The sequence below is a fragment of the Taudactylus pleione genome, unplaced genomic scaffold (genome assembly GCF_031769625.1).
Source record: "Taudactylus pleione unplaced genomic scaffold, aTauple2 ptg000214l, whole genome shotgun sequence".
Taxonomy (NCBI): Eukaryota; Metazoa; Chordata; class Amphibia; order Anura; family Myobatrachidae; genus Taudactylus; species Taudactylus pleione.
This window is the reverse complement of record NW_028284616.1, coordinates 16,355,259-16,382,798: the sequence shown is the minus strand read 5'-3', so window position 1 is coordinate 16,382,798 and position 27,540 is coordinate 16,355,259. Positions and strand designations below refer to the sequence as shown.

Sequence of the window (27,540 nt, the reverse complement as noted above, 5' to 3'; positions counted from 1 at the left end):
ACCATTGAGACCATAGACACAGCGCCGCCATTTTCTAATGTGGCACCGGTCAAAAAATCAGAGCTCGCGGACCGGCAGCCAATTAGCAGCTCTGATTTGCATCTGGCACCAGAATGATTGCGGCGTTGTGTATCTAGTCTCAAGGGTTGCTGCCACTGCGAATCCAAATCAACCCTGCCACTTTCTGTGATCCACTGTTACATGAGGACGCAGCAATGGATCACTCTGCGTAACCATCGGCCATTTGAGGAACCCTCCGGTTACTCAGTATGGCCGGTGTTTTCACGCAGCAGAAACCAGTGGTTTAAACACGCCCAGATAATGGGGCCGACCACTCCCCCATCTGTTCTCTTAGAAGCTGCCTGACACTTCGCCTGCTCTGCTCCCAATCAGGTTGCGGTGCCCGGACACTGAGGGCCTGATTGAGATCCGCATGCAAATGACATCGCAGCTGCCATATCTCACGGATCACAACTGCGAAAATGTGCTAATGTCTCCACAACTTACCCCAGCATGTGGATGCCCACTGCTACCTTCTCATACCCATCCGACAACGTGCAACAGCGCGTGACCATCGGTAACATCGATGCAGATCTGGCAGCCACGCAGCTTCTCAGTATGTCTAGGCTGCTGCAGACACAGCGGGTCTCCAGGCACACAGAGGGCTCTCCTGCTGTGAGCAAGAACGCAGTGGCTAATTTATGTACGCCCAGAAAACAGTTATTAAATGGACCTAACATGCCTACATTTCTCTAGCCACCCCTGTTACCTCCCACAATCACTGATAACCTGTCTCTCACTTTCCATATGAATCCTCTGTGTGAGTGTAATCACAATATGATCACTGCACATGCACAGTGCGGCTTACACACATGGGTAATGGCTAGCAATCGCTCAATCTACAGTATATGAACATCGACATTTGCATGCAAATTAGAATCAGGATGAGAGCAATGTCGTAGAAGGAGACCCACACAATACATAACTACATGTGCGCAGATCTGCAGACATCTGAGTTGTACATAAACCATTGGGTAAATCAGCCCCATGAAATAATTATTATGTATTTATTGGTCACACAGCTGAAACAGCATAGCGCTCACAGCCACCTCTATTGTGGTGTTTTATTCTGGTAGTATTTCAGGCCGATTCCAAACCCACTGCTGGATGAATGTGGTGGCTAGTCTCTATGGGGTGTATAAACACACTGCTGGATAAATGTGATGGCTAGTCTCTATGGGGTGTATAAAACCCACTGCTGGATAAATGTGGTGGCTAGTCTCTATGGGGTGTATAAACCCACTGCTGGATACATGTGGTGGCTAGTCTCTATGGGGTGTATAAACCCACTGCTGGATAAATGTGATGGCTAGTCTCTATGGGGTGTATAAAACCCACTGCTGCATAAATGTGGTGGCTAGACTCTATGGGGTGTATAAACCCACTGCTGGATACATGTGGTGGCTAGTCTCTATGGGGTGTATAAACCCACTGCTGGATAAATGTGGTGGCTAGTCTCTATGGGGTGTATAAACCCACTGCTGGATACATGTGATGGCTAGTCTCTATGGGGTGTATAAAACCCACTGCTGGATAAATGTGGTGGCTAGTCTCTATGGGGTGTATAAACCCACTGCTGGATACATGTGGTGGCTAGTCTCTATGGGGTGTATAAACCCACTGCTGGATAAATGTGATGGCTAGTCTCTATGGGGTGTATAAAACCCACTGCTGCATAAATGTGGTGGCTAGACTCTATGGGGTGTATAAACCCACTGCTGGATACATGTGGTGGCTAGTCTCTATGGGGTGTATAAACCCACTGCTGGATAAATGTGGTGGCTAGTCTCTATGGGGTGTATAAACCCACTGCTGGATACATGTGATGGCTAGTCTCTATGGGGTGTATAAAACCCACTGCTGGATAAATGTGGTGGCTAGTCTCTATGGGGTGTATAAACCCACTGCTGGATACATGTGATGGCTAGTCTCTATGGGGTGTATAAACCCACTGCTGGATAAATGTGATGGCTAGTCTCTATGGGGTGTATAAACCCACTGCTGGATAAATGTGATGGCTAGTCTCTATGGGGTGTATAAACCCAATGCTGGATAAATGTGATGGCTAATCTCTATGAGGTGTATAAACCCACTGCTGGATAAATGTGATGGCTAGTCTCTATGGGGTGTATAAACCCAATGCTGGATAAATGTGGTGGCTAGTCTCTATGGGGTGTATAAACCCAATGCTGGATAAATGTGATGGCTAGTCTCTATGCGGTGTATAAACCCACTGCTGGTTAAATGTGGTGGCTAGTCTCTATGGGGTGTATAAACCCACTGCTGGATAAATGTGGTGGCTAGTCTCTATGAGGTGTATAAACCCACTGCTGGATAAATGTGATGGCTAGTCTCTATGGGGTGTATAAACCCAATGCTGGATAAATGTGATGGCTAGTCTCTATGGGGTGTATAAACCCACTGCTGGATAAATGTGATGGCTAGTCTCTATGGGGTGTATAAACCCAATGCTGGATAAATGTGATGGCTAGTCTCTATGGGGTGTATAAACCCAATGCTGGATAAATGTGGTGGCTAGTCTCTATGGGGTGTATAAACCCACTGCTGGATAAATGTGGTGGCTAGTCTCTATAGGGTGCATAAATCCACTGCTGGATATATATGATGGCTAGTCTCTATGGGGTGTATAAAACCCACTGCTGGATAAATGTGGTGGCTAGTCTCTATGGGGTGTATAAACCCACTGCTGGATACATGTGGTGACTAGTCTCTATGGGGTGTATAAACCCACTGCTGGATAAATGTGATGGCTAGTCTCTATGGGGTGTATAAACCCACTGCTGGATAAATGTGGTGGCTAGTCTCTATGGGGTGTATAAACCCACTGCTGGATACATGTGGTGGCTAGTCTCTATGGGGTGTATAAACCCACTGCTGGATAAATGTGATGGCTAGTCTCTATGGGGTGTATAAAACCCACTGCTGGATAAATGTGGTGGCTAGTCTCTATGGGGTGTATAAACCCACTGCTGGATACATGTGGTGGCTAGTCTCTATGGGGTGTATAAACCCACTGCTGGATAAATGTGGTGGCTAGTCTCTATGGGGTGTATAAACCCACTGCTGGATACATGTGATGGCTAGTCTCTATGGGGTGTATAAAACCCACTGCTGGATAAATGTGGTGGCTAGTCTCTATGGGATGTATAAACCCACTGCTGGATACATGTGGTGGCTAGTCTCTATGGGGTGTATAAACCCACTGCTGGATAAATGTGATGGCTAGTCTCTATGGGGTGTATAAACCCACTGCTGGATACATGTGATGGCTAGTCTCTATGGGGTGTATAAACCCAATGCTGGATAAATGTGATGGCTAATCTCTATGAGGTGTATAAACCCACTGCTGGATAAATGTGATGGCTAATCTCTATGAGGTGTATAAACCCACTGCTGGATAAATGTGATGGCTAGTCTCTATGGGGTGTATAAAACCCACTGCTGGATAAATTTGGTGGCTAGTCTCTATGGGGTGTATAAACCCACTGCTGGATACATGTGGTGTCTAGTCTCTATGGGGTGTATAAACCCACTGCTGGATAAATGTGGTGGCTAGTCTCTATGGGGTGTATAAACCCACTGCTGGATACATGTGATGGCTAGTCTCTATGGGGTGTATAAAACCCACTGCTGGATAAATGTGGTGGCTAGTCTCTATGGGGTGTATAAACCCACTGCTGGATACATGTGGTGGCTAGTCTCTATGGGGTGTATAAACCCACTGCTGGATAAATGTGATGGCTAGTCTCTATGGGGTGTATAAACCCACTGCTGGATAAATGTGATGGCTAGTCTCTATGGGGTGTATAAACCCAATGCTGGATAAATGTGATGGCTAATCTCTATGAGGTGTATAAACCCACTGCTCGATAAATGTGATGGCTAGTCTCTATAGGGTGTATAAACCCAATGCTGGATAAATGTGGTGGCTAGTCTCTATGGGGTGTATAAACCCAATGCTGGATAAATGTAATGGCTAGTCTCTATGCGGTGTATAAACCCACTGCTGGTTAAATGTGGTGGCTAGTCTCTATGGGGTGTATAAACCCACTGCTGGATAAATGTGGTGGCTAGTCTCTATGAGGTGTATAAACCCACTGCTGGATAAATGTGATGGCTAGTCTCTATGGGGTGTATAAACCCAATGCTGGATAAATGTGATGGCTAGTCTCTATGGGGTGTATAAACCCACTGCTGGATAAATGTGATGGCTAGTCTCTATGGGGTGTATAAACCCAATGCTGGATAAATGTGATGGCTAGTCTCTATGGGGTGTATAAACCCAATGCTGGATAAATGTGGTGGCTAGTCTCTATGGGGTGTATAAACCCACTGCTGGATAAATGTGGTGGCTAGTCTCTATAGGGTGCATAAATCCACTGCTGGATAAATATGATGGCTAGTCTCTATGGGGTGTATAAAACCCACTGCTGGATAAATGTGGTGGCTAGTCTCTATGGGGTGTATAAACCCACTGCTGGATACATGTGGTGTCTAGTCTCTATGGGGTGTATAAACCCACTGCTGGATAAATGTGATGGCTAGTCTCTATGGGGTGTATAAACCCACTGCTGGATAAATGTGGTGGCTAGTCTCTATGGGGTGTATAAACCCACTGCTGGATACATGTGGTGGCTAGTCTCTATGGGGTGTATAAACCCACTGCTGGATAAATGTGATGGCTAGTCTCTATGGGGTGTATAAAACCCACTGCTGGATAAATGTGGTGGCTAGTCTCTATGGGGTGTATAAACCCACTGCTGGATAAATGTGGTGGCTAGTCTCTATGGGGTGTATAAACCCACTGCTGGATACATGTGATGGCTAGTCTCTATGGGGTGTATAAAACCCACTGCTGGATAAATGTGGTGGCTAGTCTCTATGGGGTGTATAAACCCACTGCTGGATACATGTGGTGGCTAGTCTCTATGGGGTGTATAAACCCACTGCTGGATAAATGTGATGGCTAGTCTCTATGGGGTGTATAAACCCACTGCTGGATAAATGTGATGGCTAGTCTCTATGGGGTGTATAAACCCAATGCTGGATAAATGTGATGGCTAATCTCTATGAGGTGTATAAACCCACTGCTGGATACATGTGATGGCTAGTCTCTATGGGGTGTATAAACCCAATGCTGGATAAATGTGGTGGCTAGTCTCTATGGGGTGTATAAACCCAATGCTGGATAAATGTGATGGCTAGTCTCTATGCGGTGTATAAACCCACTGCTGGTTAAATGTGGTGGCTAGTCTCTATGGGGTGTATAAACCCACTGCTGGATAAATGTGGTGGCTAGTCTCTATGAGGTGTATAAACCCACTGCTGGATAAATGTGATGGCTAGTCTCTATGGGGTGTATAAACCCAATGCTGGATAAATGTGATGGCTAGTCTCTATGGGGTGTATAAACCCACTGCTGGATAAATGTGATGGCTAGTCTCTATGGGGTGTATAAACCCAATGCTGGATAAATGTGGTGGCTAGTCTCTATGGGGTGTATAAACCCACTGCTGGAGAAATGTGGTGGCTAGTCTCTATAGGGTGCATAAACCCACTGCTGGATAAATATGATGGCTAGTCTCTATTTGGGTGTATAAAACCCACTGCTGGATAAATTTGGTGGCTAGTCTCTATGGGGTGTATAAACCCACTGCTGGATACATGTGGTGTCTAGTCTCTATGGGGTGTATAAACCCACTGCTGGATAAATGTGGTGGCTAGTCTCTATGGGGTGTATAAACCCACTGCTGGATAAATGTGATGGCTAGTCTCTATTGGGTGTATAAACCCACTGCTGGATAAATGTGATGGCTAGTCTCTATGAGGTGTATAAACCCACTGCTGGATAAATGTGATGGCTAGTCTCTATGGGGTGTATAAACCCAATGCTGGATAAATGTGGTGGCTAGTCTCTATGGGGTGTATAAACCCAATGCTGGATAAATGTGATGGCTAGTCTCTATGGGGTGTATAAACCCAATGCTGGATAAATGTGATGGCTAATCTCTATGAGGTGTATAAACCCACTGCTGGATAAATGTGATGGCTAGTCTCTATGGGGTGTATAAACCCAATGCTGGATAAATGTGGTGGCTAGTCTCTATGGGGTGTATAAACCCAATGCTGGATAAATGTGATGGCTAGTCTCTATGCGGTGTATAAACCCACTGCTGGTTAAATGTGGTGGCTAGTCTCTATGGGGTGTATAAACCCACTGCTGGATAAATGTGGTGGCTAGTCTCTATGAGGTGTATAAACCCACTGCTGGATAAATGTGATGGCTAGTCTCTATGGGGTGTATAAACCCACTGCTGGATAAATGTGATGGCTAGTCTCTATGGGGTGTATAAACCCAATGCTGGATAAATGTGATGGCTAGTCTCTATGGGGTGTATAAACCCACTGCTGGATAAATGTGATGGCTAGTCTCTATGGGGTGTATAAACCCAATGCTGGATAAATGTGGTGGCTAGTCTCTATGGGGTGTATAAACCCACTGCTGGATAAATGTGGTGGCTAGTCTCTATAGGGTGCATAAACCCACTGCTGGATAAATATGATGGCTAGTCTCTATTTGGGTGTATAAAACCCACTGCTGGATAAATTTGGTGGCTAGTCTCTATGGGGTGTATAAACCCACTGCTGGATACATGTGGTGTCTAGTCTCTATGGGGTGTATAAACCCACTGCTGGATAAATGTGGTGGCTAGTCTCTATGGGGTGTATAAACCCACTGCTGGATAAATGTGATGGCTAGTCTCTATTGGGTGTATAAACCCACTGCTGGATAAATGTGATGGCTAGTCTCTATGAGGTGTATAAACCCACTGCTGGATAAATGTGATGGCTAGTCTCTATGGGGTGTATAAACCCAATGCTGGATAAATGTGGTGGCTAGTCTCTATGGGGTGTATAAACCCAATGCTGGATAAATGTGATGGCTAGTCTCTATGCGGTGTATAAACCCACTGCTGGTTAAATGTGGTGGCTAGTCTCTATGGGGTGTATAAACCCACTGCTGGATAAATGTGGTGGCTAGTCTCTATGAGGTGTATAAACCCACTGCTTAATAAATGTGATGGCTAGTCTCTATGGGGTGTATAAACCCAATGCTGGATAAATGTGATGGCTAGTCTCTATGGGGTGTATAAACCCACTGCTGGATAAATGTGATGGCTAGTCTCTATGGGGTGTATAAACCCAATGCTGGATAAATGTGATGGCTAGTCTCTATGGGGTGTATAAACCCAATGCTGGATAAATGTGATGGCTAGTCTCTATGGGGTGTATAAACCCACTTCTGGATAAATGTGGTGGCTAGACTCTATGGGGTGTATAAACCCAATGCTGGATAAATGTGATGGCTAGTCTCTATGCAGTGTATAAACCCACTGCTGGTTAAATGTGGTGGCTAGTCTCTATGGGGTGTATAAACCCACTGCTGGATAAATGTGATGGCTAGTCTCTATGGGGTGTATAAACCAACTGCTGGATAAATGTGGTGGCTAGTCTCTATGGGGTGTATAAACCCAATGCTGGATAAATGTGATGGCTAGTCTCTATGGGGTGTATAAAACCCACTGCTGGATAAATGTGATGGCTAGTCTCTATGGGGTGTATAAACCCACTGCTGGATAAATGTGATGGCTAGTCTCTATGGGGTGTATAAACCACTGCTGGATAAATATGGTGGCTAGTATCTATGGGGTGTATAAACCCACTGCTGGATAAATGTGATGGCTAGTCTCTTTGGGGTGTTTAAAACCCACTGCTGGATAAATGTGGTGGCTAGTCTCTATGGGGTATATAAACCCACTGCTGGATAAATGTGATGGCTAGTCTCTATGGGGTGTATAAACCCAATGCTGGATAAATGTGATGGCTAGTCTCTATGGGGTGTATAAACCCAATGCTGGATAAATGTGGTGGCTAGACTCTATGGGGTGTATAAACACAATGCTGGATAAATGTGATGGCTAGTCTCTATGCAGTGTATAAACCCACTGCTGGTTAAATGTGGTGGCTAGTCTCTATGGGGTGTATAAACCCACTGCTGGATAAATGTGATGGCTAGTCTCTATGGGGTGTATAAACACACTGCTGGATAAATGTGGTGGCTAGTCTCTATGGGGTGTATAAACCCAATGCTGGATAAATGTGATGGCTAGTCTCTATGGGGTGTATAAACCCAATGCTGGATAAATGTGATCGCTAGTCTCTATGGGGTGTATAAAACCCACTGCTGGATAAATGTGGTGGCTAGTCTCTATGAGGTGTATAAACCCACTGCTGGATAAATGTGATGGCTAGTCTCTATGGGGTGTATAAACCACTGCTGGATAAATGTGGTGGCTAGTATCTATGGGGAGTATAAACCCACTGCTGGATAAATGTGATGGCTAGTCTCTTTGGGGTGTATAAAACCCACTGCTGGATAAATGTGGTGGCTAGTCTCTATGGGGTGTATAAAACCCACTGCTGGATAAATGTGATGGCTAGTCTCTATGGTGTGTATAAACCCACTGCTGGATAAATGTGATGGCTAGTCTCTATGGTGTGTATAAACCCACTGCTGGATAAATGTGATGGCTAGTCTCTATGGGGTATTTAAACCCACTGCTGGATAACTGTGATGGCTAGTCTCTATGGGGTGTATAAACCCACTGCTGGATAAATGTGATGGCTAGTCTCTATGGTGTGTATAACTCCACTGCAGGATAAATGTGATGGCTAGTCTCTATGGGGTGTATAAACCCACTGCTGGATAACTGTGATGGCTAGTCTCTATGGGGTGTATAAACCCACTGCTGGATAAATGTGGTGGCTAGTCTCTATGGGGTGTATAAAACCACTGCTGGATAAATGTGATGGCTAGTCTCTATGGGGTGTATAAACACACTGCTGGATAAATGTGGTGGCTAGTCTCTATGAGGTGTATAAACCCACTGCTGAATAAATGTGGTGGCTAGTCTCTATGGGGTGTATAAACCACTGCTGGATAAATGTGGTGGCTAGTCTCTATGGGGTGTATAAAACCCACTGCTGGATCAATGTGATGGCTAGTCTCTATGGGGTATATAAACCCACTGCTGGATCAATGTGATGGCTAGTCTCTATGGGGTATATAAACCCACTGCTGGATAAATGTGTTGGCTAGTCTCTATGGGATGTATAAACCCACTGCTGGATAAATATGGTGGCTAGTCTCTATGCGGTGTATAAACCCACTGCTGGATAAATGTGATGGCTAGTCTCTTTGGGGTGTATAAAACCCACTACTGGATAAATGTGGTGGCTAGTCTCTATGGGGTGTATAAAACCCACTGCTGGATAAATGTGGTGACTAATCTCTATGGGGTGTATAAACCCACTGCTGGATAACTGTGATGGCTATTCTCTATGGGGTGTATAAACCCACTGCTTGATAAATGTGGTGGCTTGTCTCTATGGGGTGTATAAAACCCACTGTTGGATAAATGTGGTGGCTAGTCTTTATGGGGTGTATAAAACCCACTGCTGGATAAATGTGGTGGTTAGTCTCTATGGGGTGTATAAACCCACTGCTGGATAAATGTGATGGCTAGTCTCTATGGGGTGTATAAACACACTGCTGGATAAATGTGGTGGCTAGTCTCTATGAGGTGTATAAACCCACTGCTGGATAAATGTGGTGGCTAGTCTCTATGGGCTGCAATAAAATGTAACTTAATTAAACATGTTACATTCAATTTACTAATGGTAATAGAAATCTCTTTTGCAGGTATGCCATACCTCTTAACATTGTTCTAAAGCAGGGGTGGGGAACCTTTTTTCTGCCGAGGGCCATTTTGATATAACATTATTCGCAGGCCTGGTGCAGGTTATGCCCCCTCCGTGTGATGTCACACAGGGGCAGGGCCACAATTGCCGATGATTACAACAGTGCCCGGAGCATCCTGAGGATGCTCCGGGAGCTGTAAGGGCAGCGGTGTGACAGTCTGAGGCGGCACTGCTACATAGAGTTTGGCTGCAGGGCGCTATTCTAAGAACCCTGCTAGCCAGATGAGACTAGCAGAAAGAAGCTCAGAGGGCCAAACCAAATGAATCTGGGGGCCTTATACGGCCCCCGGGGCTGAGGTTCCCTATCCCTGTTCTAAAGCCTTTCACAAAAAAAGAAGAAAGTGGGGTGTTGTGTGTGGAGGCACAATGAGAATCCCTGATTGTAATATTATTTTAAATAAAAAATGAATACATCTTTATTGGTATTCCTTAAAATATATTGTTCAGGACATTTAGGGCAAAATATTTGTTAAAATTATAGAATTACTTTGTGCAAAAAGATATGAAAAGTGTATTAAAAAGAAAGTTCCATATACCACTGATCTGTTATATGTATTATTATTCTCTTCAAATGTGTCAATTTGTTAATGCTCCCAACATTTCAAATAATAGTGATTTAGTTACAAGTATATCTATCTTATTATTACTGTATCATGAATATCCTGTCACTAAACCCAGATGAATCCCAGGTGGCCACCTAACCTGTGCACTGCTTAATATAGTGAATAAGTCAGTGTTGTTCAAGCCTGATGCAGTTTCAATATATAAATGTTACCAAATACACAGTAGCTTTCAATAGATTTGTATCAGTGTCTCAACCTGATGTATTGTAGATTACACAAATATCCACACGTATTCTCCAATATGATTATTCAATAATGGGATATAATGACAGATGTTCTCCCAGTTAATATTTTCTTATTATTGCTACTAGTTGTTCTAGTTTAGATACATATTCATGTCAGTTTATTTAATAATTAAATGATTTTATTCCTGCACATTAGATAAAACCTGTATTTTGTTAATTACAGCTGTGACTTTGTCTATAGCTGTGTCAGAAATTGTTATAATAACTTGTAACAAATGCAATATATCTTGCTACATCACAGGTTACACTTTGGCTGTAATCTTATACATTAGATAACTTTCCATGCTGTTATCTTATGCACCGCTCTCCCCTCTAATAACATTGTCAGCGCCAGCATGGAGAGCCGTGTTATCAGTCATTGTATTAGTGCTGCTGTGCGCGGCTTCACGTATAAGCTAAACCACTATTACTTTCATTATAATTGTCGGTGCATTGTAATGTACATAGGCCCTCATTCAGACCCACTCGCAAGCGGGCGCACGTACGTTAGGCGTACGTACAAAATTATTTAAATTCAATGGCTCGCTCGTATTTTCGTTCGCATCTAAAATTCCTCCCTAAACTCAGGCGACCCCTCCTCTAACTAACGAGCGTGCGAAATAGCGAGCGTACATCCCCGAAATGGCTTGAAGGGAACGCACGCACAAGTGAAACCGGAAGTGGCCTTGTCAGATGTCGATTACCTGCTCCTTTATTCTGCCTACCTCCCTCAATCGTATCATGCCAATCAATGTATCAATTAGCTTAATTGTTTTTTTTTTTCAACACAATGCAAGAAACTTTACTCTTGTCCGTGTTTGTGTTTACCCGCAGAATACGTACGGATGGAACATTCGCTTTTATTGTTCAAAAAACATGTGAACCACAATTAAACAATTGTTCTATTGCTGTGGATCCCCGCATATTTTCCGGGGTTCATTTCTTTATTTAAATTTGCAAACGCATGTCACTGCATCAAGCCTATCATAACTCTCCAGAGATTTCTGGCCCTGTTGAACACATGACTCATACACTAACCAATAAAATTGCTCCTGTTAATTTCCAAAATACATTAGCCAATCAGAAATTTTTTGCACACTTTATCAAAAATGTTTTGTATGAAAAACTCCATTGCCATCATGAGAGCCTCCGCATTCACCAGGCGCGAGCTGCTGGTGCTTACGGAGTGATGGATCGCCGGATCACCAGCCAGCCTCCACCCATCACCAACCGGCAGAAGCGCTCCGCGTATGCGGAGGCACGGTCTCGCCTGCGGTCGTTGGGTTCACGCCGCAACATCGGGCAGCTGGAGCGCAGGTGGTCAGACCTGCAACGGCGAACGCCCCGCTTGCTGGCATGCTTTCGCATGCAGATCCTTGAAAGTAAGTGTTATGTATTGTGGTTTTCATGTTTGTGTTTGTGGGGCAAACTGCGTGTGCATGTTTTCCTGTCTGTCCTATTTATTATTTGTCCTCATATCTGCGTGTGCATGTTTTCCTGTCTGTCCTATTAATTATTTGTCCTCATATCTGCGTGTGCATGTTTTCCTGTCTGTCCCATTAATTATTTGTCCTCATATCTGCGTGTGCATGTTTTCCTGTCTGTCATATTAATTATTTGTCCTCATATCTGCGTGTGCATGTTTTCCTGTCTGTCCTATTAATTATTTGTCCTCATATCTGCGTGTGCATGTTTTCCTGTCTGTCCTATTAATTATTTGTCCTCATATCAGCGTGTGCTTGTTTTCCCTCTATTTCTGTTTTTTTCATTCTACTCCTATTTGCATGTTTTTTGTTGCTGGTTTTTTTTTTTTTATTTGGGCCCCGGATTTGCCCAGAAACTAACCTCAATTTGTTTGACATATTTTAGGAGGACAGCCAAGACTACGCCGTCACCGTCCGGCCAGACGGCGTTCCCGGCCACTATCCCCAACCCCCAGCCAACACTCCACCCCAAATATTTCCCCTATACCCCACTCCTCCCCAGCCTTCCCAGACCCTCTCCCGGAACTGTCGGGCCTCCTTCCCCTCCGTCCCACTTCCCCCTCTCCTCCACCCACCCCTCTTCCAATTACCCCCTCCCCGGAGTCCATCATTACCCCTCCCCGTTCTTTGGGGAATGAAGGCTCCTCCGAGGAGGAACATGGAGGGACTTCCGGAGCTCCCGTTTTGGCTCCCGGTATGTTTTTCTTTCTCATTTTTTTTAACCACAAACTGTTTGTATGTAATCATGTGTCGTGCCTTTATTCGTGCTTGTTTGGTTTACTTTTGGTGATTTAGCAGTTTGCCTTTACCTCTTCCTGCTGATTTCAACATACACATATCACACCTGTGTGAATTTGTACATAGGTCTTGTATTTTTGGCAGCACCCCCTTTTTGTTTTGGTTTTTTTTTTTTCGGTTTAGGAGTGATTTCGTTGTGTTTTTGTTTTTTTAATGTGGATTCCCTATTGTTTTATTAATCCACACACTTTTCTCACCCACAGAGGAACAGAGGCGTCGACAAGAGGTGGACGATTGTGTTGGCCAGATGCGCCAACATGTCATTGGCATTCTTGTGGGCCTTGACCGGCTGTCTGGCATCCTTTGCCAGTAGTTTTTTTTGTTTATTTTCGTTTTGTAAATAAATTTTGTAGTTCTAATATACGTTCTGGCTCATTCTTTTTTCAAAAACAAAAATAGTTTTCCCTGACATAAGTAGACTGTTCCTGCAAGGATTTCCCTTTTTTAAAAGTTAGATTGTATTTTGTATTTGTATGTTAAACAGCCACAAGAAACACATAACAGTAACAATGTCATTTCCCTTTTTGGGTGTAGTTTCAATTAGATATTTCGACATTTTACAGGTTCCTAGTTGGTGTGCAAGCTGCTTAGGCCAATCTTCAAAATCCAAAGGTTTGGACAGGCTTCCTTTTGGTGTGGGTTGGGAACCTGCAAACATATTTCAGTTTACATCAACTGGTGTCAGTACTGGATTACCCCTTAGTCAAATGTAAGGTGTGTTAACCTGGTTACACTTGCTGTTAACGTCCAAAAACAGGAAGACCATTTCACTCTCCAAACATTTATTCACAACATAAATGAGAAATCAAAGTGGTCAGTCCCAAAAAAAAAAACCAGTGATAATCTCAAATACAACACATACAAATAAAATATTTAATTAAAAAAAACAATCAAGAACTGGTTGACGAAGGACCATGCCAACATGATTCCACAAACATGGCGTTGCGATATGGGTTCCAGAATATATGGCCAAAATCACCAGATCCAGGTTTGGTAAGGGTAGCAGGAAGTAGTGAGCGTTGGAGTGGCAAAGATTATGTGAACAAACAGAAGATGGTGAAAAAAAAAAAAAAAAATTAGATGTTCGCAAACAAACACAAACACATTAGGTATAAACACTGTAGTTTGGGTCAAACTTACCTAAAAAATCTGGCCACCACATCATTGCGTATGGCCCCCCCACATACTGACCTCCGACCAACCTCGGGGGGGCCATCCTCAGGTAAGGCATCCTCTGGCTGCATTGGGACACCACTCCTTATGGCGATGTTGTGAAATATCCCACACAGGACCACAATTTTCGACACCATATCCGGCAAATACATGAGCTCGCCACCAGAGCGGTGGAGGCATCTGAATCGGCCTTTTAAAAGGCCGATACAACGCTCCACCACTTGCCTGGTGGCTGTAAGTGCGGAATTATACTCACTTTGTGGGCCTGGTGTGGGAGCCAAATAAGGAGTGAGCAGCCAGGACATGCAAGGGTATCCACTGTCTCCTGTGAAAAATAAGAGACAACATCAGGAACACTGTGTATCAAGCTTAACATTGTTATGTACTAAAGGTCTCCACTTACCCAGAAGCCACGCATCACCAGCTTGTAGGTTGGTTAATTTCTGCCATATCCCTGATTGCCGGATGACGAAGGAGTCATGTGCACTTCCTGGTAACTTAGCATTCAGGGACAGGATCTGGAGGGAGGCATCACATACCACCATTACATTCAGGGAGTGATAGTGTTTCCTGTTTCTAAATATTGCCTCCAGCCGTGCTGGAGGCTGAAGTGGTATGTGAGTACCATCCACAACCCCTATGATGTGTGGGAAGCCAGCTATTTGGTAAAAATTGGCCTTGGCCACACTAAGGGCACCCATATCCAAAGGCATTGGAATAAAATGATGGAGGTGCTTGAAAAGTGCCTCCATCACTGCCCTCAGGATCCGGGAAAAGGAGGATTGGGAGATGCCCGCCACTATTCCCACCGTTGTTTGAAACGATCCTGAGGCACAGAAATGTAACACCGCCATAAATTGCGTCAGTGGTGGTATTGCTGTTGGACTGTCAATTTGCCGCTCAAGATCACTTTCTATTAATGAGAGAGTGTCTATGATGATTTTGGGAGGTAGACGGTAGCGTCTTAAAACCTCATCATCGGGCATTCCAAATAGGGTAACACGTGTTCGAAATATCTGGGGCCTTGCATGCCTACGATGCCTACGCCTGGGATGAGATTGAGGTTGGTCGGCTTCCGGGAGCATGGCCAGAACAATCCGCCCCAGATCAACCTGAAATTCAAAAATTTCAAAGTAAGGCTTTTGACCCACCCCAAAACTATATTAAAACAACTTAGCTTGATGATACCATCCATTGCTGCTTACATGCCGGGGTATTGTCATGATACGTCCAAACTGAAAATAAACAACAAAATTACTTGACACATTTCACTCTGTGCATTTTTGTTGATACATTTTGTGCTAGACCAAAGTTCAAATATGCCAAACACCCATTTAGCAAAACCGCAAAGCGACATTTAACACAGTACATCAAAACGGGTCGAAATGTTGGCTCAAAAAGCGAAAGCTAAACCACCAAAAAGTTAGAATGATTATTAAGCTGTTTAAAATGCGCTAATTAGTTCGCTAATACAAGTCACAAGAGTAACTACTAAAAATGCGCTAATTAGTTCGCTAATACAAGTCACAAGAGTAACTACTAAAAATGCACTAATTAGTTCGCTAATACAAGTCACAAGAGTAACTACTAAAAATGCGCTAATTAGTTCGCTAATACAAGTCACAAGAGTAACTACTAAAAATGCGCTAATTAGTTCGCTAATACAAGTCACAAGAGTAACTACTAAAAATGCGCTAATTAGTTTGCTAATACAAGTCACAAGAGTAACTACTAAAAATGCGCTAATTAGTTCGCTAATACAAGTCACAAGAGTAACTACTAAAAATGCGCTAATTAGTTCGCTAATACAAGATAAAAAATGGACTTACCAAGAGCAAATATCTAAGATGCAAAATCAAAAGGTCTTTGGGGTCGAAAATAAACAAAATCTAAAATAGAAGAAATTAGGGATCCAAAAATTACAAAATATACGAAACACAATGAAACAACAATTGAACAAAAGTTAGACTTCACAAAACTTACCAAATCAACAAACGAGGTCCCAAAAATATAAACCAACAAAGATAACGGAAAAAAAAACGCAAATCTAACCAACAAACGAATCTCCAACCTCCAACTCCTTTCTACGCAATCAATAAACTCCAGCCAAGATAACCTCCAACAATCCAAAAACGCCACCTCGACTTGAGACACACCAAGCCATAAATAGGGTTTCGTGTCCCGCACAAATTAAGGAGGGATCATAGGGCCGCACAATCAATGATGCGGCCGCAAAATAAGGACGCATGTATAAATACGTCACGAAAACACATTCAAATTCTGGTGTATTTCTTGTTTGGACCTCAGACATGGCGACAGACCAGGGAAAAAATGCACAAGAGTCAGGCGGTAAGTCTTTCATGCATTTTCTATCAACGATTAATTTGAAACATAAGATTAGGCAAGTTGTGATTTTGTGAATTCTGTAAATTTACACAAATAGGTGAGGAGGATGACATGGAAGAGGCTGCTGGGCCCAGTATTCCGGCCAAAGCGGGCAAAAAAAAAAGGCAGCCACATTTCACAAGAAAGGAGATGGAGGTTTTGATCCAGAAGTGTGTGGACATCCTGCCACAGCCAGACAGGAATATGAGTCTAAGCCAGAAGTGGAGAATGTGGGAAGAGGTAGCCGTTGCTGTCAATAGAGTGGGTGATTATGTCCGTCTAGCCCGGGATGTCAAACGGCGGTAAGTAAACCCTTGCCCCCCCTAAAAACAAACCCCATTTTAAACCAAAGGATAATGGCTTCCATTTTTCCCCACAGATGGGGCGACTTCAAATATCGCCTAAAGCAAAAACTCGCGGACAGGGCTAGGCATGCAAGGGGGACAGGTGGGGGTCCCACCCCTGTGTCATTGGAGTTGACGGATTTAGAAGAGCTGGCACAGGGGTGTGTGCAGCCTGTGGAGGTGTTTGGCGTGTCCAACATGGATACGGACATGCCAGACTTTGCGGCTCCTCATGTTGGCCCAGGTAAGTATTGTGATGTCACCAACTCTGAAATGCTATTGTGCCAATATGTAGATTCTAATGTGACTCTTTTCTAATTTTTCCAACAGAGACACAGGCGGATGAGTCTGCTCCAGAGGGAAGCCTTGGCCGCAGAATTTCTGCTGGCTCTGCAGGGGAGGAACCAGTACATCCGGCTGAGGACCCTGCAGAAGCCAGTCCAGGGCGTGCCCCCTCGCAGGCAGTGGGCCTCCTCACAGAACTCAATTTCAAATCGGATTTCCATACGGAGATTCTGCAGAGGATGGACGCCAGTCTGATATGGGTGGCTGAGGCCCTGGAGCAAAATGCTGCGGCCAACGTGACCATTGGTCAGGCCCTGGCGGAAAATACCAGGGCCAACATCCGCATCGCCGATGCCCTGGAGCAGCTCGTTCGCCAGCACATGGTGGAGCCGACCTCCCTTCCTGCCGGAACATCAGGATCCTCCACCTCTGGCACAACATCAGCCAATCCTCCAAATGTGCCTAGCCCTGTGCCTAGTCCAGAGGCCACAACATCTGCCTCTGGACAGGCCAGCCCGATGGCATCCCGGACCCGGTCTGGCGCCCACCCTCCCCCATCCAAACGGGCGAAAAAACGGTGACAGCAATGGCGACTTTTCCCACACTCCTTCTGTGCTTGGCTCATATTCCTTTCTGGTCAAAACTTCCCTCTCCTTTCTTGTGAAATGTTTTTAAGTTATTTTTGTACGTTTATGTTATCAGTTATTGATTATTTATTTTTGATAAAAAGTATCTTTGACAGAAAAAAAAAAATATATATATTATGCCAATTGGTTTGTGTTTAAACAATAAATTTATGAAAAAAATCTGACATTGTATTGTGACATTATTGTACAAATGGGTTACATTTAATCCTGGCCCTAAAGGCAAAAAAGGACACAAAAAACCATTTCATTTGTATAAAAAAAAGGCCTCTTGAAGGAACGTTTAAAAAATCACATAACGATGCAAATTCCACATTAAAAAAAAAAAGGGGAGCTAATTAAAACATGATGACATTATTGTCACAATAGGCCATAAACAACAAATTGAGGCCAAAAAAAACCCCCAAAAATGTACGCCAATTGATTGTGTAATCCTGACATTAGCAGGTATGATTTCCACCTGCGTACGGTTTTGTGCTATCCCAATAAACTGCTTTCCAAACACATACCAAGCCGGTTTTCAATACAACACTAATTGCTTTTGTGACCACCCGCGATTAATCGCTGCAACATCATGGAGTCCCGGGACGGAGGAGAAGGCCATCGCCAATGTGGTCGAGTAATCCAGACCCTAAACTGTGCGAGCATTTTGAAGGGAAAGAGGATGTTCCAGTGACGTATGTGACGATCCGAACACATTTGACGTTCGCATCTGCTAATGTATGTACGCCCCAAAAACGCCTCGCCACGCCTGCGTTTTTCCATCTCCACCCCCGTCAACACCCAAAAACGCCCTGTTCTGTCAATCACATTTGACATGTCACTTCCTGTACGCTATTTTAGGAACGAGAGAAAAAAAGCTCGCAATCTGCCGTACGCACATGCGCAGTGTAACACCGACGCATGCGCGGTTAGTCAACATCGGAACGCAACGAGCGTACTGCTGTTTGCGAGTGGCTCTGAATGAGGGCCATAGTCCTGTTAAGTCCATTATAGTTTTAGACACATTGAGGCGGGTAGTATGATCGTGATCAGCGGTACTATTGGAAACGCCAATGTGCGTTTCGCCTGCAGCTTTTTTAAGGCTATCCATCTATTGTTCTAAAGCCCCATGGGAACAGATGTGTATGGCTACATGCAATAGGAGCCATGCCCCTCCACTGCATCACATTTCTCCGCACTCACTTCTCCCTTACTTACTCCCCCCAACTGTAGTAACACATTTGTCCTTTGCACCTGCAGTAACAATTCAAAGGCCAGAACCTCTGTAGTAATAAATCCCCCCCATCCCCAGCACCCCTACATTTTATATTTGCAGTAACACATTGTCCCTACCTCTCACCCCTTCTTGGTGACCTATTCTCCTCACCTCCACCTCTTTATTAACTCATTACCCTCAATCAGCTCTGCATTTGCACATACCTGTTAAAAATGATGTGTGTGCAGGTGGTGATATTACAGAGTTATATAGGCACACACCAGTGGATGACTCAGATTATGAACAGCCCAGTTACTTAACCAGTGTTGATGGTTTATTTGGCTATAGCAGGAACAGCTGTACTCACTGTGGTATACACACTGGTGATAGAGTAAAGCTTGAGCAATGCGGCATTTCATACAGCTCACCAGCCATATGATGCTTTCGGGTAGCAGTGCAGGATGCTGGAACAGCATAATAGCAGGTAATAACCAGGTCTCTTGTTAGGAGCTAAGTAGGAGACATCTCTCTCCCACCATGTCATTCTACACATTGGCAAGATGGTATGCGCAGCATGAAGTCTGGCAGCCATCTTGGTACAGGTAATGAAGCCTCCCTGGAGGGACAGTAAGATAGAGTCTGTCGAGTGGCGCACTACACTTTCAACAATTTCCCTTCATCAGCTGTGCAGTAACACATTCTCCTCCATTCTCCATGAGTTAAACTGCAGGTAAGCTCGCAATGCCACTTTCATTACATGATGCAAGTTATACAGAAGCCTTCACAGATCAATGAGACCCGTGAAGGCTTCTGTGTGAAAAAACCCCTGAAAAGTGTAAAAAAAAAAGACGTGGGGTCCCCCCTGAAAGCACAACCAGCACCAGTCCTTTCTGACCAAGTCCTTGTAAAATACAGGGGAAAAAATGTAGGGTTCCCCCGTATTTTCATCAACCAGCACCAGGCTCAGTGAGCCAGTCCTGGTTGTGGAAATATTGGAGACAAAAGGAGTAGGGGGTCCCACATATTATCCACAACTGGCACTAGACTCTAGCAGGGGGGGGGTGAGTACGGGTCCCCCATATTATCCACAACTTGCACCGGACTATTTCTAGCGGGGTCTCCCGGCCAAAGTATTCATCACCCCATGCTAGTCAGCCTAGGGCAGGGATCTCTGGGGAGGTAGGGACCGGCTAAATGGGGTCCCCCTTTCCAGGGTACCCCAGGCCCAGGATGACAGCCAGTAGCTATTACCTACACCCCTGGTGATAAATAAATGCTTTGATAAATAGTTTGACTATTGTCTTTAACATGGGGACTACAAATCCCAAGGCTGCCCCGTTTGCTTACACTTGTAGAACCACAAGTACCAGCACACCCAGGCATTATGGGTCTGCTGTTACTTGTAGTCCTTTTAAATAAATAGTCCAAAATAACCCACACGACACACACGGTGATAGTATTAACTTTATTAAGCATGGATTATAGATTTTAATTCCATGTATGGATTTGTTATTTTCACTAAACTATATTACTATTACACTCAAAATAATATATATATATATATAGAGAGAGAGAGTATCGGCGCCAACTTAGATACCAAAGAATCTTAAAAATATACTCTCCCTAAATATTACAGAGTGTCAGCTAGACCAAATGTATAGGTGCAATGGGTGTGCTCCTTAGTGAAGGTATGTGTAAGTGTATAGAGGCCCTGATTCAGAGCCGCTCATAAGCGGCCGCTCGTTCGCTCCGAGCGATGTTCACACATCTGCGCATGCGTATGGGTCGTAATGCGCATGGGCCAACCAGTCAGTGCGGTCAGAAATCGAATGCCTGCTAATTTGAGTGACAGGATGAGGCGTTTGTGGGTGGTAACAGGGGAAGGTGCTTGAAAACGGGGAGAGGAGATCCGAACGCAGGCGTGCCAAACGGTCAAAACGGGCATTTAATGGGAGTGCATAATTAACAAAGCAGCGTCATCGACCACGTCACTTGGTTGTCTTTTAGCCTGAACTGCTGGCATGATTGCAGTAGGAAAATGCTACCACAAGAATAGCGAGCAGTTCATTCGCCTTTCGATGTAATCGATTGATCTAATAAATAGCGGAGATGACGTATGATGCGAACGGCCAAGGGGCGTCTTTACAAAATAGCGAGCGCATGTTTCGGACGCTCGCTCAGACATAGAGGCGTCAACAGACCGCAAAGAGCGAGCGCTCAATTTAAATAGCCAGCCCCTTTTTCTGGACGAGCGAGCGCAAATAGCGTCCGGCTCTGAATCATGCCCAGAGTCTTTTAGCGACTGGCGTATTAACACTGTGAAAAATGTAATATATACAATAAAGTGTCTAGTGCAGAGAGTTACCATAAACATAAAAACCGTAGTAATTTTCTCTTATTTAATTAAATTGAATAGTTGACAAAAGAAACATAAAATATAAAATACAAGTATTGAACTTTCAAATGCTCAAACAGACTCTGTTAATGACCCACAGGTCTCACTGGTCCCTTGTGCAAAATATGCGTGTAATAAAGTGCAAAATTCATAAACAATGCAGTATGCCCCTTATACATATGATAAAATGTGGGGTATTGACAAAGGGATATAAAAATAAATAGAGAATAAAAAAATTAATATCAATTAAATAAGACAATGGGCCTGATTCAGACCCACTCGCGAGCGGCTGTCCGCTCGCAAGTGGGTCGATGTTATGCACTGAGCATGCGCACGACGGAGGGAGCTCCGTCGTGCGCATGCGCCAGACGCGACGAGCGAAGGAAAGTCCTTCGCTCGTTGTGTCCGATCAAAGGGGGCATGCTGTCAATGTTGATTGACAGCACGCCCCCTTTGGTGGGCGTGCCGGGGGCGTGCCTCCCTGATGGGGGCGTTCCCACGGGAACACCTCCCGTCAGAAGCCGGCCCACTGACATCACTAGTGATGTCAGTGGGAGTGATTTTGGCTCTGATAGAGCCAAAATCACTCCGGAGCTTGCGGTTGAAAACCTCAACCGCAGGCTCCGGCTCGCAATTTCGATGGTCGCGATGGTCTCGACCATCGCGGCCATCAAAAAGCACGCTCGTATAGCCTGTGGGTGGTGACCCACAGCTATACGAGCGTCCAGGAGGACGCTCCATGAAAATGGAGCCCGGCCCTCATTCAGAGCGTGCGCTCTGCTCAGAGCGTACGGCTCTGAATGAGGGCCAATGTCTGGTAAAAAGTAGGCACAGGAGAAACAATACTTTTTAAAAATGTATAAATAACATGTAAAAAGTAAAAGCAAGAGTCTAAAAGCGATATGTTGTTATCAGGTGCTTATCTTAATAGTTCATTGAGGCAAGAGGCAGCTTCCCAACGCGTTTCATCCACAGGGGACTTCTTCAAGGGCGCACCACTGTATAATTATTTATTACTGTGCAAATAGACACTGATTGACTCCGTACACGGAGCCGCCAAGCTAGTGCAGTGCGGGGTGTTTGCAGGTCTGCGGGAGACCAGATATATTTTGTATGTGTATCCTGTTAGATGCGAGAGCTGTTTATTAGACATGTTAAACAGAGACAATCTCCCTAAGACCACCTCAGTCTATATCTACACTGTAATACCCATATCTAGTGATACACTGATCCTGCTGGATGTCAGGTCCCTGACGGCAGTAATTATAGGAGCCGTGTAACATAATCTTCACTGACATATACATAGGATTGCCTGACCATATAAGAGTTGTTCAATCCATATGTATGACCATCCAACAATGATGGTATAAGGGTAATATTATCTGTGGGATAAGTGTATAATATCATTTTGTTAGGTGGTTATACCAAGAGCAACAGAACGTTGCTGTAACATCAGCTTCTGGATACAATGAACATCCAGTAATACACTTGGCAACTAAAGTGACAGTTGTAACATAATAGTGTTACAATCAAAGGAGGAATTTCTGTAAGAGTTATATCACTGGTCTATTATAAAACAGCTGCACACAATATATTAAGAACAGCACTACCTCAACTTGAATTAACTATTATTTCATGGTGAAAGCACAGAAATATCTTGAATGCTAGTTTATTTAAACATCAGCGGAATCACATTTTAAACACTTGTTTATTTCTCTTCACATTCTTTTCTATGTCTGTTTTTATTTCGCTAGCTTCACATGTGCTAATTGCAATCAAAAATTTTTTTTTATTATATGATCAAATAAAAGTTATATTTTAACATTCGATACATTGCCAGAGTGCACCTAGCTTTAAGATTCTTTTTCCACTTTCCCCATTCCCTGGTTAGGTTTATGCATCTATATGTAATCTTTGGTAACACCCCTCTCTATTGGACTCTATAAATAGTATTATTCACCATCATATTATGACGTGTCTGATGGGAGGTAAAGTAATGAATCAAAATATCTAGACTCCAGTGCAGTGGAAATATCTATGGTTTCTATGTGAATGTTGATCTTGTGTGCTCAGGTCATATTTGTCCTTTTGTGGGTTGTTAAAAGTCATTAAACCCCCAGAAAAATTACTGTATATTTACACATCCTTGGTGGTGGTGGAAAATTGGTCTATGCTTTCAGTGGTACTCCTTTTCCACCATCAAGAGCTATTTATATTTGGAATACAAAAATTAAATAAATATATTCAATAAATAAGACACCAGTGAGAAGTGTTTTGTGGAGGTGAGGGGGAATAGAAAGTTATATTGAAATAGGTTGGTGGGCACAGTGGTCAATTGGGCAAAAGAAGCACCATGCACATCTGCATTTTGGCAACATTATAATATAACTCAGTAAGGGGTAATTTTTACTAAGAATCGTGTTTGATCGAGATTACAATCTCGGGTGAGTTTAGGCATTTTTTTCAACTCGCAAATTTACTAAAGACAAACTTGGGTGAGTTTGGGAGAGTTTTCTCTATTTCCACTGAAAAACTTGGGTGAGATTGCAAACACGATTAAACTCTAAAGTACTTTCAATGAAAAAGATACAACTTGGGAATTTAAGAATTGTGATTAAAATCATGGGTATAATTGTAGCAAACTCGGAGCTAAAAATAGACCACCTCCTGAGCTGCGAGTTTGGCAGAAACATACACAGATCTGTGTGATTTGTGTATGTTTCTGCATGTTAACTACCTACTGTAAAGTGTTTTTTTTGTTTTTCTTTAAATGACGTAGGGTCCCCCACAAAACAGCAAGACCAGCCTCGGACACCTCAGCCAGTCCTGGTTCCTAAAAATATGGGGAAAAAACGTGTAGGGTTTCCCCGTATTTTAGGAACCAGCACTGGGCTGCTAAGCCTGTCCTGGTTTAAAAAATATTGGGAAAAAATTGCGTAGGGATCCCCCTATTTTTAAAACCAGGACAGGCTCAGCAGCCCAGCGCTGGTTCCTAAAATATGGGGGAACCCTACATGTTTTTCCCCCGTATTTTTAGTTAATTTACTTCACTTTACTACTTCACTACATTTTTTCTGAATTTCTAACAAACTTTTGGCTTAGGGGTGCCGTTAAACAATTGTGATGCACTAGGGTGTCGCGATGCAAAAAGTTTGGGAACCACTGTACTAGATAAATGATAAGTAGAATCTGATTGATTGCTAACCCGCACTTTAGTAAATATACTCCTAGGTCATTAAGATTTGGGAAGTTACAACACTATGCCAACCATAGTTGTGACTACACTGCATCTCCAGCAGAATTCATAAGGTTTGAATAAAGGAATCTGATTTTAAATTTGACTCTGCAGGATAGTGACTCTCCCCGCTGTAAACTCAGAGATGAGACACAGAAGACTTTGTACATAGTGCAGCACTTGTAGGTACCTAAAGAATTCTGTAGACAAAAAGATTCTCTAAACTGTAAGTAACTCGGGATCGAAAACAGCTCTGATCGCAGCAATGTCTCTATCTCTCCAAGGGGTCTATTTATTGTCACTTAACATTTTCACCTGCTTTTGTAGAAATTATGTTTTGGGGCCATTCATTAAAAAGGCAAAGCGGGAGATGTTACAGATATCTCCTGCTTACCTTTCTCTCCCGATGTGGCCCGCTGTCCCCATACACTAGTATGGAGACAGAAATTCATAAACTCCACAATATTTTCTGAGCTTGACTGCGGTGCGATACTGATGGGTATCGGGGACTGTATGCCATCTCAGAATGGCGGTACAGTATCACTCACAAGTTCCAAAAAAATGTTTTTTTTGGAACTTGATGAATAACTAAAGTATGGGGACTGTGAAAACTTTCGGGGGAGAATTGTAACCAGGAGATATCAGCAGGCTTGCGACACCCATGGCCAATAAAGCTCCACCCACTCGCAGGTGCCCGAAGCTCCGCCCTCTCACAGGTGCACTTAGCTCCGCCCACTCGCGGGTTCACGAAGCTCCTACCGTTTACTTCCCACAGTAATCCATCTTCAAATGAGCTGACAGTTTGAGACTGCAGTGGACACTAAAATTATGAAAAAATTGGAGCAGCTGAGGTCAGTGGGGCCGGCTTCAGACGGTAGGCGTTCCCATGGGAACGCTTCCGTCTGGCCGGCACGCCCACCAAAGGGGGCGTGCTGTCAATCAACATCGACAGCACGCCCCCTATGGTGCGAGACCCGGAGCGAGGGAAAGCCCGTCGCTCCCCGGGTCTCGCGCATGCGCACGACGGAGCTCCCTCCGTCGTGCGCATGCGCAGTGGGGAACATCAACCCACTTGCGAGCGTACTGCCGCTCGCGAGTGGGTCTGAATGACCCCCAAAGTTTGTCTACATACATGAAAATCATTTATGTTTCATATACACATTATACACAAAGCCTGAAGGTATTTTTATGCAATATATATAATAAGTTTGTGCTTTAAACAAAGTTTGTGTACATTAAACCATCAGAAAGCAAAGGATTTACTATCTCAGTCATGCTAAAAAACTTCCGTATTTTGGAATATTCTGTATTTTGGCATATTTGGATATGGGAGACTCAACCTGTATTGGGTTTTAGACCTGATAATTGAAATTTATTATCATTGATAGTTGCGGTAATAAGAAATTATTTAATGCCTGAATGTATAAAAAAAAACACAGGCAGGGACAGGTATTCCGAAAGGAGCCCATACCTGGGTCGGGAGGTAATTATGAGATCGGCGGCCGCAATGCCGCCGGTCTCAATACCGACAGCTGAAGCCTGACAGGGGACTTAAGATAGGCATTGAAATAAAGACGCCTATCTTCAGCCCGACGCCGGAACATACATATTAATGCCACGCATTTCTATACACTGGGTACACCCACTTTGGCAGATGGTTACACCCCTTCAGTGGGCCCCTACTATTGCAATCCCCTGGTGGGCCCTTCATGCCCCAGTCCGACCCTGGATATCAGTGTTATCTCCTGGGTTACAGTAATGATGAAGGAGCCTATAACTTAATTTCTACACAATAAGGTGGAAATGTTAATTTTCCCCTACCTTTGTAGAAATGAAGGGATGATGAATAGGCCCTAGGTGTAGAAATGAAGGGATGATGAATAGGCCCTAGGTGTAGAAATGAAGGGATGATAAATAGGCCCTAGGTGTAGAAATGAAGGGATGATGAATAGGCCCTAGGTGTAGAAATGAAGGGATGATGAATAGGCCCTAGGTGTAGAAATGTAAATTCACTCAAATGTTTTGCTCATATCTACATGCTAATTAGAGACTGGCTGTGTATAGAGAGTTATGTATTCTTTTAAGACTGAAAATATGGGTCTGTTCTGAGCTGTATGTAGCTGCGATGTTGAACACAGTGTTTTTTGTATGCACATGTGTCTGAGTTGCACTGCACATGTGTGCCGTAGGTGTTTGTACAGAGGACGCAACAGTCCGGGCTCATTTATGTATCTGCCTGACAGGTTACCACAGTTCCGGGATTTGCGTTCCACACTGTGGAATGCAAACCGGAAGTTCTCATCGGCTCCTGGCTAGCCGGCACATCCGGGTGCCGTTAGCCGGGAGCAGCAGCATAGCGTTAGCGCTGCTGCTCCTTTGCCTTCATAGTGGCAGCGTCTCATCCTGCACATAGCATCCAGCACCAGGGACCCCTGTTCAACCTGCTGACAAGCCGGCGTCAGCAGCTTCCAGAAGCAGTGCCTCTCCCCTCTGGTACTTGGCAGTGGCAGTGGACACTATAAGGCAGCAGAGTCGAGCCAGCTGTGCCCAGCATTTAGCCGCTTCGTACTCACCGCCTCAGGATGCCTGCTAGTTAGACCATGTATATAGTTTCTGGTCCTTGTTACTAGAGACGATTTTGTGAGACTTCTGGGGGTTAACAACTTGCAGCAGTGCAGTCACTCTAAACTGCAGGAAGCAAACAAGGGAAGAGTATGCACTGTGATTCTCTTGTTACAGTAGACAAATGTCAATTTCTCTATTAAGACTGTCCTTGGTCCTCTTTTGAGTAAAGCTAGTGTGCAGGCAGAGGCAAAGCATTGTACACTAAACACCCTCCATCCCATGAC

The 27,540-nt window shown here is 44.0% G+C and overlaps 1 pseudogene; it reads left to right on the top strand.

Moving 5' to 3' along the window:
* Positions 1-27,540, top strand: part of LOC148517637 (serine/threonine-protein kinase PLK2-like) — a 46,895-nt pseudogene that overhangs the window by 931 nt on the left and 18,424 nt on the right.